The sequence below is a fragment of the Gigantopelta aegis genome, chromosome 4 (assembly GCF_016097555.1).
Source record: "Gigantopelta aegis isolate Gae_Host chromosome 4, Gae_host_genome, whole genome shotgun sequence".
Classification (NCBI taxonomy): domain Eukaryota; kingdom Metazoa; phylum Mollusca; class Gastropoda; order Neomphalida; family Peltospiridae; genus Gigantopelta; species Gigantopelta aegis.
Window position 1 is genome coordinate 108,975,773 of NC_054702.1, and position 14,656 is coordinate 108,990,428.

At 37.3% G+C, this 14,656-nt stretch overlaps 1 long non-coding RNA gene across 1 annotated transcript in view; it reads left to right on the top strand.

Moving 5' to 3' along the window:
* The first annotated feature begins 12,027 nt into the window (after nt 1-12,027).
* The window catches only part of LOC121371723, a 34,922-nt gene continuing 32,293 nt past the window's right edge, over nt 12,028-14,656 (top strand). The window contains exon 1 of the long non-coding RNA XR_005957822.1: nt 12,028-12,194. This is a non-coding gene — a long non-coding RNA (uncharacterized LOC121371723). The remainder of the gene's footprint in view (nt 12,195-14,656) is intronic.

Sequence of the window (14,656 nt, forward strand, 5' to 3'; positions counted from 1 at the left end):
CACCAGCAGCCCGATCAAATCGGTAGCAGGCGGGTGGGGGTGGTAGTGGTGGTATGGAATTTGAATGGAGCAGTTAAAGAGAAAAGGGTGCGCAATTTTGATTGAAGGAATTTGGCGCAATTTTGAACGGTCGGTTGAAAGGTAAATGGCCGAGCTAATATAGGTTTTGATATTAGTGAATTGAGAGTAGCTCGTTAATTTTAGACCTCTACGATGCTGTGGTGTCTCCCTAGGTTGCCCATAGGGCCCTTATAAAGGGCCTGCATGAATATAAATAATGATTAATATTGAAAACAGAAGGCTGCAAACTACTTGGAAGGTAATGTCTGGGAGCTAAGTGTAGCATGTTGTGATCGCTTGTGCAATAATATGTTTTGATAATATATATCTGTAATTAAGTTTTTACATTACAAAATATATCAAGTACCATATATTAAACTCTAATATAGTAAAAACATGTTTACTAACCATGTGAATTATTGTATGATGTGTCCTCATAACATACTTAGTTACTTAATAAATCAAATTGAAATGTACTTTATTTATGAGATCACACAGGTGACTATTTTATAGAGGTAGACAATAGTGTAGGTTTGACTGCATTGTACATAAAACTAACAAATATTTGATTTTTCAATACATTTAATATAAAAAAAATATATTAAGCACTATAGAACAAATGTCACTGCATTGTACATGAAACAAATATGTGTTTTATTTTTTTAAATACATTTAAGATAAAAACTTTCATTAAACATCAGAATAGGTTTGACTGCATTGTATATGAAACTAATACTGTAAAACAGATTGTGACCAGTTAATTGTTGTAGATCACCCAATAATCACAACTTTGACTATCAACAGTTAATATTGCTTATGCATTGACAGTGGAAACCAGATTTAATGGTAAATAATAGTGGTGTAAAAAATTAAATTCAATTAAGGATGCTCAAAATATTAATTCCATGAACATAGAGATTTTTCTTTTGCGTGAAAATTACACCCCTTGAAAGTAAAGTATTTTACTGTAAGTCTTTTCTAAAATAATTTACTATAAAACATTTATTGAACACTAGAATATGTTTGACTGCATTGTACATAAAACTAATATGTATTTTTTTAATACCTTTAATATAAAAACGTTTATTAAGTTTATATGTGGGAGTTTTGGAGAATGAAACTCGAGAGATTATGATGAATGAAAGAAGTGCACACAATGCACCGGATGTAGTATTATCAAGTTTCAACTGCACTCCTGCACTTTCATTTTACTCACCTCTAATATATTCATCTTATTCTCGTGACTTCATTCAAATTCAGATTTATTCTCTCTTCCGGTGCTCACACCAGCTTAAGAAAAGGGGCCAAGCTGCCAGGCCAGGAAGCGACCCCTATAAAGTTAACTACGCAGTCACCTTATTACAGTCTCTCTTCACAAATGCAAATAACGAGTGATTAAAAAAGTGCAAAACATGATATGATTTATTGGCTAGGTGAACAAACACTGTCAGGGCTAAGTGAGAAGAGTGCTGTTTGGCAAGTGGTAATGTGATAGGGATTGGTGTTTGTAAAGGGGTACCTGTTTCAAGGGCCTGTGTGCATCCATAATCTTGGAGGCATGTGTGTAGAGTAGAGGTGACATTCTCAATGAACTCTTTGCTGGGATGGCCATTAAAAAGTTCTCTTCATTGTATTCTGTTTTATTTGTATGCATAAAATTCAAACAGATCCACCACCCACTAAACATAGATGTTGTCCTTGCCATCCTCCACTCTCACTCAGTGGGATCAGTTCATTCATTCATTTCAACTTATTTTCGTGCTTATATCCAATTAAGGTTCAAGCACGCTGTCCTGGGCACACACCTCAGCTATCTGGGCTGTCTGTCCGGGACAGTAGGTTAGTTGTTAGTTGGTTAGTAGTTAGTGAGAGAGAAGAGGGTGTAGTGGCCTTACACCTACCCATTGAGCCCTTAAGAACTCGCTCTGGGTTGGAGCCGGTACCGGGCTGCGAGATCAGTTTAGCTCTTAATACTTATATAGTAGTGTTGTTATAATATGCTTCTACTGATAGTAGCTAGTCCTATCCTGGACGAAGGAGCTGGCAGAAGTGGACACATGTCCATGACAGGCGTGTGCCACAACAGCTTGCTCTGAATGTGCATGTAAAACCCTTTGACCTGATCAGTAGCTAGTGGAAATTTCTCTATTAGTTCAGGTGGTAGAGTGTTGGACTATCAAACTGAGAGTTTATGCCTTTATGGTTCAAATCCCCTCAGTGGAAGTTGATTTTTCTGTTACATTTATGTCCTACATGGTCAAAAAGCATAGATTTCAAAATATTTATCAGCATCTTAGAGCATCTTGGTACCAGGAGTTAATGAGTTAAACATACAGTAAAACCCCTCTAAACTGGGCACCCATGGTCCAAGTTAAAGCATCTTACAGCATCTTGGTACCAGGAGTTAATGAGTTAAACATACAGTAAAACCCCTCTAAACTGGGCACCCATGGTCCAAGTTAAAGCATCTTACAGCATCTTGGTACCAGGAGTTAATGAGTTAAACATACAGTAAAACCCCTCTAAACTGGGCACCCATGGTCCAAGTTAAAGCATCTTACAGCATCTTGGTACCAGGAGTTAATGAGTTAAACATACAGTAAAACCCCTCTAAACTGGGCACCCATGGTCCAAGTTAAAGCATCTTACAGCATCTTGGTACCAGGAGTTAATGAGTTAAACATACAGTAAAACCCCTCTAAACTGGGCACCCATGGTCCAAGTAAAACCCACCCATGGTCCAAGTTAAAGCATCTTACAGCATCTTGGTACCAGGAGTTAATGAGTTAAACATACAGTAAAACCCCTCTAAACTGGGCACCCATGGTCCAAGTAAACAGTCCAGTTTTAAGCGATATCCAGTTTAGGGAGGTTATGTTCTGTACTGATATTTAAACAGGGACTAAACAATGTGTGGTTTCAAGGGAATTCCAGTTTACAGAGGGTCTGGTTTTGAGGAGTTTCACTGAATTAGAATATATTGTCAACCCTGGCATTTCTAGACAGTATAAAATGTATGCATTTGTAAACTAAATAAACCTGTGTAAAGTGTTCTTTTATAAACAGGATGGGATTTAGCCTTGTGGCAGAGTGCTCACTTAAGTTACAATGAAAGTTAAAGTTCCTTTTGTTTAACAACACCACTAGAGCACATTGATTTATTAATTACCAGTTACTGGATGTCAAACAGTTGGTAATGTTTTACACGAGGTACAATAGGTCTCAATATCTGTCTGCCTTGATTAGTAGAGTCATCGTTTTATAACTTATATATCTACATTTGACATTCATATTTTCATATAGGACTTATCTTCTCATATCTTTAATGCCATGATATTAAAAATGTAATTTTAATTTTCATGCATTATTTATGAAAGATAGGTAAATGTGTTTTTGATATCTGTATTTTTACATAATTGGAATTTACATAGAAATAATCTGTTTCATGCTTCATTTATCTCTTTCATTATGATGCAAATGTTTAAAGGTGAAACTATTATCATGCAAATGTGAAATCTAATAGCCAACAAATTTAATGCCATTATCACACCTCTGCCATATTTTTACTAATCTATAACAGATCTTGAGTGTGAATGAGAAATGTACTAGACAGTGACTACCCATCCAATTATATGATGATAAACATGTTTTGCAGAGTTCATCATTTTGAAGGTCGTGGCCCAAGTCCTGTGCTATCTGAGGGACAGACGGAGATGTGTAAACACTGCACTACAAAGAGATTTGTTGATTTTTCTGGCCAGTCCACAGACACAAACACAATTATCGACAAAAATTATTAGCGAAACAGTGGCTAAGATTGTCCATTTAGGATTAAGGAAATATGTTATTGTGTATCGCTCATTTTCCAGGTGGAGCAATCATAAAGTTTTGTCTTGTTTCACAGATGCATCAAGGCAATCAATAGGTGACACACACACAGCATATTGCTGAACTTTCAGCCCCTTTTGTGAAACCATATTACTATTGGTTTCCCGATGATCGGTGTGTCAACATACATCCAGCATGCTGTGTCCAATAGTCATGGTAATTTTGAAGATTTCACATGTACAAATATGCTTATCAGCATGTTTTTCATTGTGACTGTACGGTCAGTGTCCTAGCTATGACTGCAGCTATTAGCAGTTTGGCTGGATCAATTAAATATCACATTTACAATGCATGAAAAGAAATATTTTCTTTGAGAAAAGATGTAGTTCTTTCTTATAATGTCTTAACAGTAGCAGGATATAGCTCTGTTGTATATTGGTTACCTGGGGTGAAATCAGTCACAGAATGGTCACTCTCAATGGACTAATATTTTTTCCATCCCAAACAGTGCCCAGTAAATGCTATATTAAAGGTCATGGTATGTACTGTTCTGTCTATGGAAAAGTAAATATTAAAATTTCTCAGTAAGAGTAGCTAGCTATGTGGCAGCTGTCAGTTTTCCCTCTCCTGTAGATCAAGTGTAACATTTCAAGATATTGTGGTGAGGTCTTTATAGATCAATTAAGCACAACACCAACATCTTAGTTTCAAACCCACATCTAAAGACAAGACTTGAGTTTTATGTCTCCTAGATAGAAAGACGACAAGCTTTATATTTCCTGTTTTAAATTCAGATCTAAAGAAAAACCTTATCTTTCAAGTTACAAACCCAGATTTAAAGACAAGACTAGAACCTTATATTTCAAGTTACAAACCCAGATTTAAAGACAATACTTGAACCTTATGTTTCAAGTTACAAACCCAGATCTAAAGACAAGACTTGAACCTTATATTTCAAGTTACAAACCCAGATCTAAAGACAAGACTTGAACCATATGTCTCAAGTTACAAACCCAGATCTAAAGACAAGACTTGAACCATATATCTCAAGTTACAAACCCAGATCTAAAGACAAGACATGAATCTTATGTCTCAAGTTACAAACCCAGATCTATTGCAAATTAAAGAACCTTGAGAAATGTTCAGGATGACAAGCACTCACAAAGTGCTTGCTAGCCTTGTTTTAGTGTCTAATGTTAAATGAATGTGATAGGATAAAACACGATAGTGCAAGTCAAATCATTCATACCATTGAACTTCATATGTTTGGAAATCTTTAGAGGGTAGGACCTAGCTTAGTCAGTAGAATGCCTGAGGTGCTTGCATCATAGAATTGAAGCACCTCAGTGAACCCATTCTCTGACTGGTGTTTTCCCATCCCAACCAATGCACCATGACTGGTATTTCAAAGCCATGGTATGTACTGTCCTGTCTGTGGAAAAGTGCATAAGATCCCTTACTACTAATGGAAAAATGTAACAGATTTCCTCTAAGATATGAGTAAAATATAACCAAATGTTTGACATCTAATAGCTGATGATTAATAAATCAATGTGCTCTAGTGGTGTTGTTAAACAAAACAAACTTTAACTTTAAAAACAAATCTTTATCTGTCACTGCACAAAAGGTTTAGTATATGCTTTAATCATTGCAATGCATACATGTATATTTGTTATTCAATTTATGCATTTTAATAATTACATGTAACTCATATCTGTAAACCATTTACTACTGTGAATGCATTGTAAATCAATATTTAAAGATGTTTTTTTCATGCCCTGTATGTGTGAGCTATCCATTAACGACGTTGTTTGTGGTAGTGCTTGTTTGTGTTCCACTAAGACAGCAGGTGGTTAATACAGCCATCTTACAATAAGGTTTACTTATTCCACCTGATTACCCCCAGTGTCAACATTTGAACTGTGACTGTTTTGAAATATTCTTTAATTTATCACTCATCTGGCCAAGGGAGAGGAGGGAATCTTCTGAACGTCATGGCTGAATGAGGCGGCCGTTATGACGAAAACTGCGCTGGCTTGATGAGCATTTGATTAAAAGGGGATCAATGACCCCAGCTATACGTACAAAACATCTCACAAGTCTAAGACTATTATTTTTATTACATTTTTTAGCCATAGAAAAAAAGAAAGAAAGTGTTTTTAAATCACTGCACCAGCAATTTCTCTAACATTTTACACTTGTGGCTGACTGTAAGAAACAGGAATGTTTGTGTACACCTCAGCATATTTTAGACTATAGCTATTTGGTGTCTACAGTTATTTTAACACTTGGCCTCAATGATATTGTGGTTAAGCCATCAGACTGGTAGGTACAGGGTTCGCATCCCGGTACCGGCTCCCACCTAGAGTGAGTTTTAATGACTTCACCCTCTCCTTTCTCACTAACTATTAACCACTAACAACTAACCCAGACAGACAGTCCAGGTAGCTGAGGTGTGTGCCCAGGACAGCATGCTTGAACCTTAATTGGATATAAGCACGAAAATAAGTAAAAACAAGAACACTTGGCCTAGAATAATAGAAAAGAAAGTCTATGTAATACAAGTAAATTCTGATTAGTGGTATACAACATACTAGCATACTGTTAAACAAATATTAGTTTTACTCTAGTGTCACAAAACCAGATCAATCTATATATTGCCCAAGGTTATACAAATTCAGTGAGTTATTTCCCTTAAACCACCCTTATTATGTGTAAAAGGTAATTGAAACTGAGGTGGGGGGGATTTATTTGTATTTTTTACAAAGAATGATAATACTAGGGCTATTTCACTTTGCCCAAGTAACAAAATTAACATTATGTTGCTTGTGTCTAGTCATGGCTCATATTAGCATGTGTATTATTGAATATGTAGATTTAATAGAGAGGTAGCCCACCATTATCCTTCACACCTTGATCTTGTGTGTGCAGCAGTAATTAAGGGCACAGTCATGTCAGTACATTTAATAAGGTTTTGTATGAGCATAGAAATACCCAGGTGGGTAGCACATATATGCAGGTTTTTTATATGCAGTATTAATTGAAGGTTGCCTGTGCATCAATGCATGCAATAACCTTTGGTATACATGTATACATATTTAAAGTGCTCAGTAGGTAGTGTTTTGTAAGCAGAATTAATCACAGGGTGAGAGATGTGACAATGCACATGATAACCTATCATAATGGTCCTGGTAAACAGTACATATGTTATTTTGTACATAATGTAATATGTATTATTTCATTTTATGATATGCAAGACTAGAATAATTACTGGGACTTCCTTTAATGGTGATGTTGTTGACATTTATATATCACCTTTTGTTATGGTTGAGGTGATTTTTTGAATGTAACAATGTACTGTAATGAACTAAGTTTTTTTTGTTACTTATTAAATGACAGGCCTGGTATGCTATACACCATGGTGGTGTTAGTTTTAATAACTTTTAATAGTCCTTTAAAAAACTCATTAAGTCTATGAGATGTCAATTTGATAAGAACAATGTTTTTATATTTAAACAATTACAACTTTACAACTTTATGAATATACTAATGGTTTATATCAACCAAATAATTAGATTTATTCCATTTTTTTTATATCTACTGTGTATGTAACCTTGTACAGCATATGAAACAAACAATTTAACATTAGGCAGTTATCTCCATGGATTTCCCCCAGTCTTGGACGTAATGAGTTTTGTAAGAACATTCTTCTATTAGTGTCATATCTAGCTAATATTTATCATATTTTTCCATGACAGGGAACACAACTATTTACTTTGCACACCATTTGTTCAAAATTTGAAAGGTTCTCTAAGGTGTGTCACAATTGTTTGAGAAGTGTCATTTGAAAGACAAACACATTTATATCTCATTACAGAACTGGTATTCTTCTTAATTTCCGGTTCCTTCATCCCTCTCATTTCATGGTTTTGAGCTGCCATACCCAGTGTTTGGTATTTACCTGAGATTTGCCCACTAACAACCCCACATTGTGCGGTGAACAAGAGAGGCAGACAATGCTTCCACCAGTAGCTCCTTCGTCTCTCTGAAAGCAAAAGTCTTCCTGCAAACAAGTAATTGCCATAAGTCGCCACTTGTCATATCTCTGTGTTTATACCAACCCCTCCATTTCTGTCTTTCCTTTTAGTAGAGCTAATGATTTACTTAACTGGAGTGCTAAATAAAAAAAGTAAATAAGATAAAGAAAGTCCTTTTAAGGCCACCAATACGGATATTTGTTGGTGTGTGGTATGTCAGAGAGTGCTAGATCCTTCAAGTGAGAGCCTTCCTGTTTGTCATATTAAAGCCCCTCATTGCTGTTATTCATGGTGATGTGAAACTCTCCACAGCCAGCCCACCAGCGCTGTCATTTCTCTTATCTCCGTTTTACTATTCATCACAACATGATTGTACACTCAACTCTGTGTTCTCTTTCTACTCTTACTCATATCATGACATCTTTGGGGTGAAAAGTTAGTTGTCAAACCATTTATTTTTCTTTCAGCAATTGCGTCTTACATAACAACCACTTTTTTTAAAGAGCATTTCAAGCACAGTTCCTTTACCTCTGTAAAAAAAAAAAAGTCACATGCATTATTCTTACCCAAAGCCATCTTTCAAAACTTGTCTCTCTCTCTCCCTCTCTCTATTGCTGTCTGTCTGTCTGTCTCTCTCTCTCCCTCCCTCCTTCCCCTCTCTCTTTAACTCTCTATCTTGCTGTGTCTCTCTCTCTCTCACTGTTTCTCTCTCTCTCTCACTGTTTCTCTCTCTCTCTCTCTCTCTCTTTTACTCTCTCTATCTTACTCTCTCCCTCCCTCTCTGTATCACTGTCTCTCGCTCTGTCTCTCTCTGTCCCTGTCCCTTTCTCTCCCTATCTTGCTCTTTCTCTCTTTTCTCTCTCTCTCTCTCTCTCTCTCTTTCTCTCTCTCTCTCTCTCTCCCGCTCTCTTTTACTCTATCTATCTTGCTCTCTCTCTTTCTCTTGCTCTGTCTCTCTCTCTCTCACTTACTCTATCTATCTTGCTCTCTCTCTCTCTTTCTCTCGCTCTGTCTCTCCCTCTCTCACTTACTCTATCTATCTTGCTCTCTCTCTCTCTTTCTCTCTCTGTCTCTTTCTCTCGCTCTGTCTCTCCCTCTCTCCCTCTCTCACTTACTCTATCTATCTTGCTCTCTCTCTCTCTTTCTCTCGCTCTGTCTCTCTCTCTCTCCCTCTCTCATTTACTCTATCTATCTTTCTCTCTCTCTCTCTCTCTCTCTCTCTCTCTTTCTCTCTCTCTCTCTCTCTCGCTCTGTATCTCCCTCTCTCACTTACTCTATCTATCTTGCTCTCTCTCTCTTTCTCTCGCTCTGTCTCTCCCTCTCTCACTTACTCTATCTATCTTGCTCTCTCTCTCTTTCTCTCGCTCTGTCTCTCCCTCTCTCACTTACTCTATCTATCTTGCTCTCTCTCTCTTTCTCTCGCTCTCTCTCTCCCTCTCTCACTTACTCTATCTATCTTGCTCTCTCTCTCTTTCTCTCGCTCTGTCTCTCCCTCTCTCACTTACTCTATCTATCTTGCTCTCTCTCTCTTTCTCTCGCTCTGTCTCTCCCTCTCTCACTTACTCTATCTATCTTGCTCTCTCTCTTTCTCTCGCTCTGTCTCTCCCTCTCTCACTTACTCTATCTATCTTGCTCTCTCTCTCTTTCTCTCGCTCTGTCTCTCCCTCTCTCACTTACTCTATCTATCTTGCTCTCTCTCTTTCTCTCGCTCTGTCTCTCCCTCTCTCACTTACTCTATCTATCTTGCTCTCTCTCTCTTTCTCTCTATCTATCTTGCTCTCTCTCTCGCTCTGTCTCTCCCTCTCTCACTTACTCTATCTATCTTGCTCTCTCTCTTTCTCTCGCTCTGTCTCTCCCTCTCTCACTCTCTATCTATCTTGCTCTCTCTCTCTTTCTCTCGCTCTGTCTCTCCCTCTCTCACTTACTCTATCTATCTTGCTCTCTCTCTTTCTCTCGCTCTGTCTCTCCCTCTCTCACTTACTCTATCTATCTTGCTCTCTCTCTCTTTCTCTCTCTCTGTCTCTCCCTCTCTCACTTACTCTATCTATCTTGCTCTCTCTCTTTCTCTCGCTCTGTCTCTCCCTCTCTCACTTACTCTATCTATCTTGCTCTCTCTCTCTCTCTCGCTCTGTCTCTCCCTCTCTCACTTACTCTATCTATCTTGCTCTCTCTCTCTTTCTCTCGCTCTGTCTCTCCCTCTCTCACTTACTCTATCTATCTTGCTCTCTCTCTTTCTCTCGCTCTGTCTCTCCCTCTCTCACTTACTCTATCTATCTTGCTCTCTCTCTTTCTCTCGCTCTGTCTCTCCCTCTCTCACTTACTCTATCTATCTTGCTCTCTCTCTTTCTCTCTCTCTGTCTCTCCCTCTCTCACTTACTCTATCTATCTTGCTCTCTCTCTTTCTCTCGCTCTGTCTCTCCCTCTCTCACTTACTCTATCTATCTTGCTCTCTCTCTCTTTCTCTCGCTCTGTCTCTCCCTCTCTCACTTACTCTATCTATCTTGCTCTCTCTCTTCTCTCGCTCTGTCTCTCCCTCTCTCACTTACTCTATCTATCTTGCTCTCTCTCTTTCTCTCGCTCTGTCTCTCCCTCTCTCACTTACTCTATCTATCTTGCTCTCTCTCTTTCTCTCGCTCTGTCTCTCCCTCTCTCACTTACTCTATCTATCTTGCTCTCTCTCTCTTTCTCTCGCTCTGTCTCTCCCTCTCTCACTTACTCTATCTATCTTGCTCTCTCTTTCTCTCGCTCTGTCTCTCCCTCTCTCACTTACTCTATCTATCTTGCTCTCTCTCTTTCTCTCGCTCTGTCTCTCCCTCTCTCACTTACTCTATCTATCTTGCTCTCTCTCTTTCTCTCGCTCTGTCTCTCCCTCTCTCACTTACTCTATCTATCTTGCTCTCTCTCTCTTTCTCTCGCTCTGTCTCTCCCTCTCTCACTTACTCTATCTATCTTGCTCTCTCTCTCTTTCTCTCGCTCTGTCTCTCCCTCTCTCACTTACTCTATCTATCTTGCTCTCTCTCTCTTTCTCTCGCTCTGTCTCTCCCTCTCTCACTTACTCTATCTATCTTGCTCTCTCTCTTTCTCTCTCTCTCTCTGTTAAAACATTATGCACCTTATATAACAACACTTGTTTTAAAATGATTTCAAAATTTTTATTCCTTCCACATATGAAGATACTTTACCTCTATTTTTCACTGACTTTTTGGTGAAAAATTAATTGTGATATAATTTTTATTTTTTTTAATAACTGCACCTTGTCTCGAAGATCAGTTCAGGTATATCTATTCTATATACAAAATATGTTTTACCTCTGTATATAGACTATCTGCTCATAAAGGACATATTTTGCAATAATGGGGTGGCCTTGCTAGACAGCTTGCACTGTATGAACAATATGTTTTACTTAAATAACTACAGATGCATGTGCAGGACATTGTACAACAGAGGGACTAGAGTGTGGTGAGTAATGTTTCCAGGAGTTTGGATTTGAGAAATTATAATTTAAAAAATTTAATTTGTTTGGAGCAGTGGGTTATTTCGACCCTCAAACCACCCACCAGTCTGCACTCACACCTGAACTCACCTATCACATTACAATTTACACATCAATACCTGGATTTATCTCAATAGCTGGATTTAAAAAAACTCAATTGCAGATTGCTCCTAAAAGTACATGATGTCCCCATTACAGACACAATAGTGTTTTTGTTAATTCCTCCCAGCGCCTCATGACTGATTTATCAAAGGTCGTACCACCAGTAAAATGTATCCCTGTAAGTTTTTGTTGCTAATGCTAATCAAAAAGGATAGCCAATGTGGTAGTAGCAGATTTCATATCCCCACATTTAAACCATGTAATTCTTTTCTACATCTTATTTAAGCAAAGCAAAGAAAAGTAAAGCAAAGCAAAGCAAAGCAAAGCAAAGCAAAGCAAAGCAAAGCAAAGCAAAGCAAAGCAAAGCAAAGCAAAGCAAAGCAAAGCAAAGCAAAGCAAAGCAAAGCAAAGCAAAGCAAAATAAAAAAACAAAACAAAACAAAACAAAATTGATGTAAATTTACATAGTAATACAGTTCATGCACAACATCATTTGAATCTATTACATGTATTTTCAAACATAATTTTTCAGTGGGAGTTTAACCTCATTGTCTCCCTTCCTTTGAGATCTTTGGTGTGTTAGGGTAGAATTGTCAACCCAGCAGGAAGTCAGAATGATCCCAACTCCCTGACAAGATGAGCCAAGCTAATCCTCAATGATTAAGTCAGATTAGGTCAATTTTTTATAGTGTCTTATTATTTGTAGCTGATTGTAGTGTATGATTTACATAATCTTTACCCTTCAATGCAGATAATCCCGTAATCTGTATTTGGCAGGTCTTACAAATACTTAACATCTTTAATCTCATTTGTGTCCTTCACCCTCCACCATCTCACTTCTGACCCCCCACCCCCACTCCTGTTGCACTGGTTTAGTTACTGTGATGGTAGCCACATAGCATAAAAGAACATTAATATAACTGGTACAAAAGGAGTTCAGGCTATTGAATTTGTATGATACTGAATTACAAAATGTAAACATTATGTTGGTATTTTTTAATAAAAGCAGACCATAACCCTATCTCTAAACTAACTCTAATATTGATAGCATAAAATGAAATATTTTTAAAATAGACATTTATTAGTGGGGAATGGGAGGAACTCTTGTAGTTTGAACTATATTGGTGAAGTTTAGTCACAGATCTGTATTCATTTAGTTGTGTTTTGTTGGCTACAATTTACCTATGGTTCTTTATAAATGTCTTGTTTTTTTTTTTAAATGGTCATACCTCAAAATACTACTGGATTGTCAGTTTTGTGAAAAAAAAATAAAAAATTATCATTTGGAATAAAACTGACTACTGGTATTAGAAAAATACATATTGTTACTTTCTATTTCTACACACACCTACAAACCTTTGACAGATCCGGTACAATCTGTCTACAAATACCCAATTTGTTGCCCTAGTGGTCACTCATAACGGATCATTTACGTAATGTACTGTGGTATTGGGCAATTTAGCGCTTACCAGTGACCTTGTTATAGTACTAAATGTGATGTCATCACAAATTGGCAGACATACAAAATGATGTCACATTACACATCTCTATTTCCAGTGTTAGACGTCTATTCATAAAATGTCATTTTAAGAATGGGTAGAGTGGTTTGTATGCGGTCAGTACATGTGCATGTAAAACATAACAAATGTTTTAAGGAAAATAGCATTTGGTAACAGATAGAATTATAAACTCAATACAAATGTCATTTTAAGAATGGGTAGAGTGGTTTGTATGCGGTCAGTACATGTGCATGTAAAACATAACAAATGTTTTAAGGAAAATCATTTTAAGAATGGGTAGAGTGGTTTGTATGCGGTCAGTACATGTGCATGTAAAACATAACAAATGTTTTAAGGAAAATAGCATTTGGTAACAGATAGAATTATAAACTCAATACAAATGATTATGAACTTTATGTCCCTCAAAAAGTAATTTTTATTTGTCACTCATAAAAGTTTGTGACAAGTGAAAATTACATCACTCAGGACATAAATGTGATAATTGGAAACTTGTTTATTATATCCTCTTGAGTAATTTAGGAATCTACAAAGTGGTCTTTATGAGTAGGTGGACTTTAAAATAATAGCATTTGAAACTGGGAAATGTTCTTTATGTACAGGTGGTTAATAAAGCAGGTCAAAGTGAACACAATACGATGTATTTTAGCAGCTAATAATTGTTTTTGTGAGACACTCACAACATAACCGAGTGTGACACCCAGACTATGTGGGGTAAGTCTGAAAAGTGATTGTGTGTCACGGCTTTTGTGTGTACAACACTCTAAAAGAGAGTCAGAACACAGATTGACACAGATTTGGGTGCAAGTGCTGGAGATATCCCACGAGGTCAGTGACCGCTGCTGCTTTCCATTTCTTTAATGTGATGTGACCAACAGGGACAACCCTCCTTGTGCTGTCTGCCAGCTTCATTGTGATCTCCTGACATTTCTCTACCTCCTTCTGAAGATCCAGATTACCCAATGTACCGATGCAACTGCCATTCAACTTTTCACTTTAAGCCTTTCTTTTCTTTTGCGGAGATGAGACTGTGTAACCAGGGTGTAACCGCTGGGAGTAGCTTGCTGGGTATAAGCCTGATCCACCTGCTGAGTTGAGCTTGTCCCTGCGTAATGATGGAACCCCTGGTGGTCGTGGACATCTACTTATATCATAGCTTTCTTAATGCATTTCTTGGTTAGAATAACTCATGTGTTCATCTCTTGTTGTTAATTCTGATCTTGTAATCTTATGTAATGTACCGTAGTACATTTATATCACTGGCATAGGAATGTGCCAAAAAGTAGGGGCGTGCGCACCCGCACACACACACACACACACACACGCACACACACACACATATATATATATATATATATATATATATATATATATATATATACACACATGCAAATACATGTATAAATATATAAAAAAACATTGCTGCTCCCACAAAGTGGGGGGGGGGGGAGGCACATGCCCCCCTTGCCCCCCACTTCCTACACCAGTGCATATTTGTCCCCTAAAATTAATTACAGCTATTTAATTTATATAATTTAATTTATATATATATGACCAGCTTTTGGGTGTAACAGATGGTCTGTATACATATATTGTTCTTCTTCAAATTAGCAAAATTT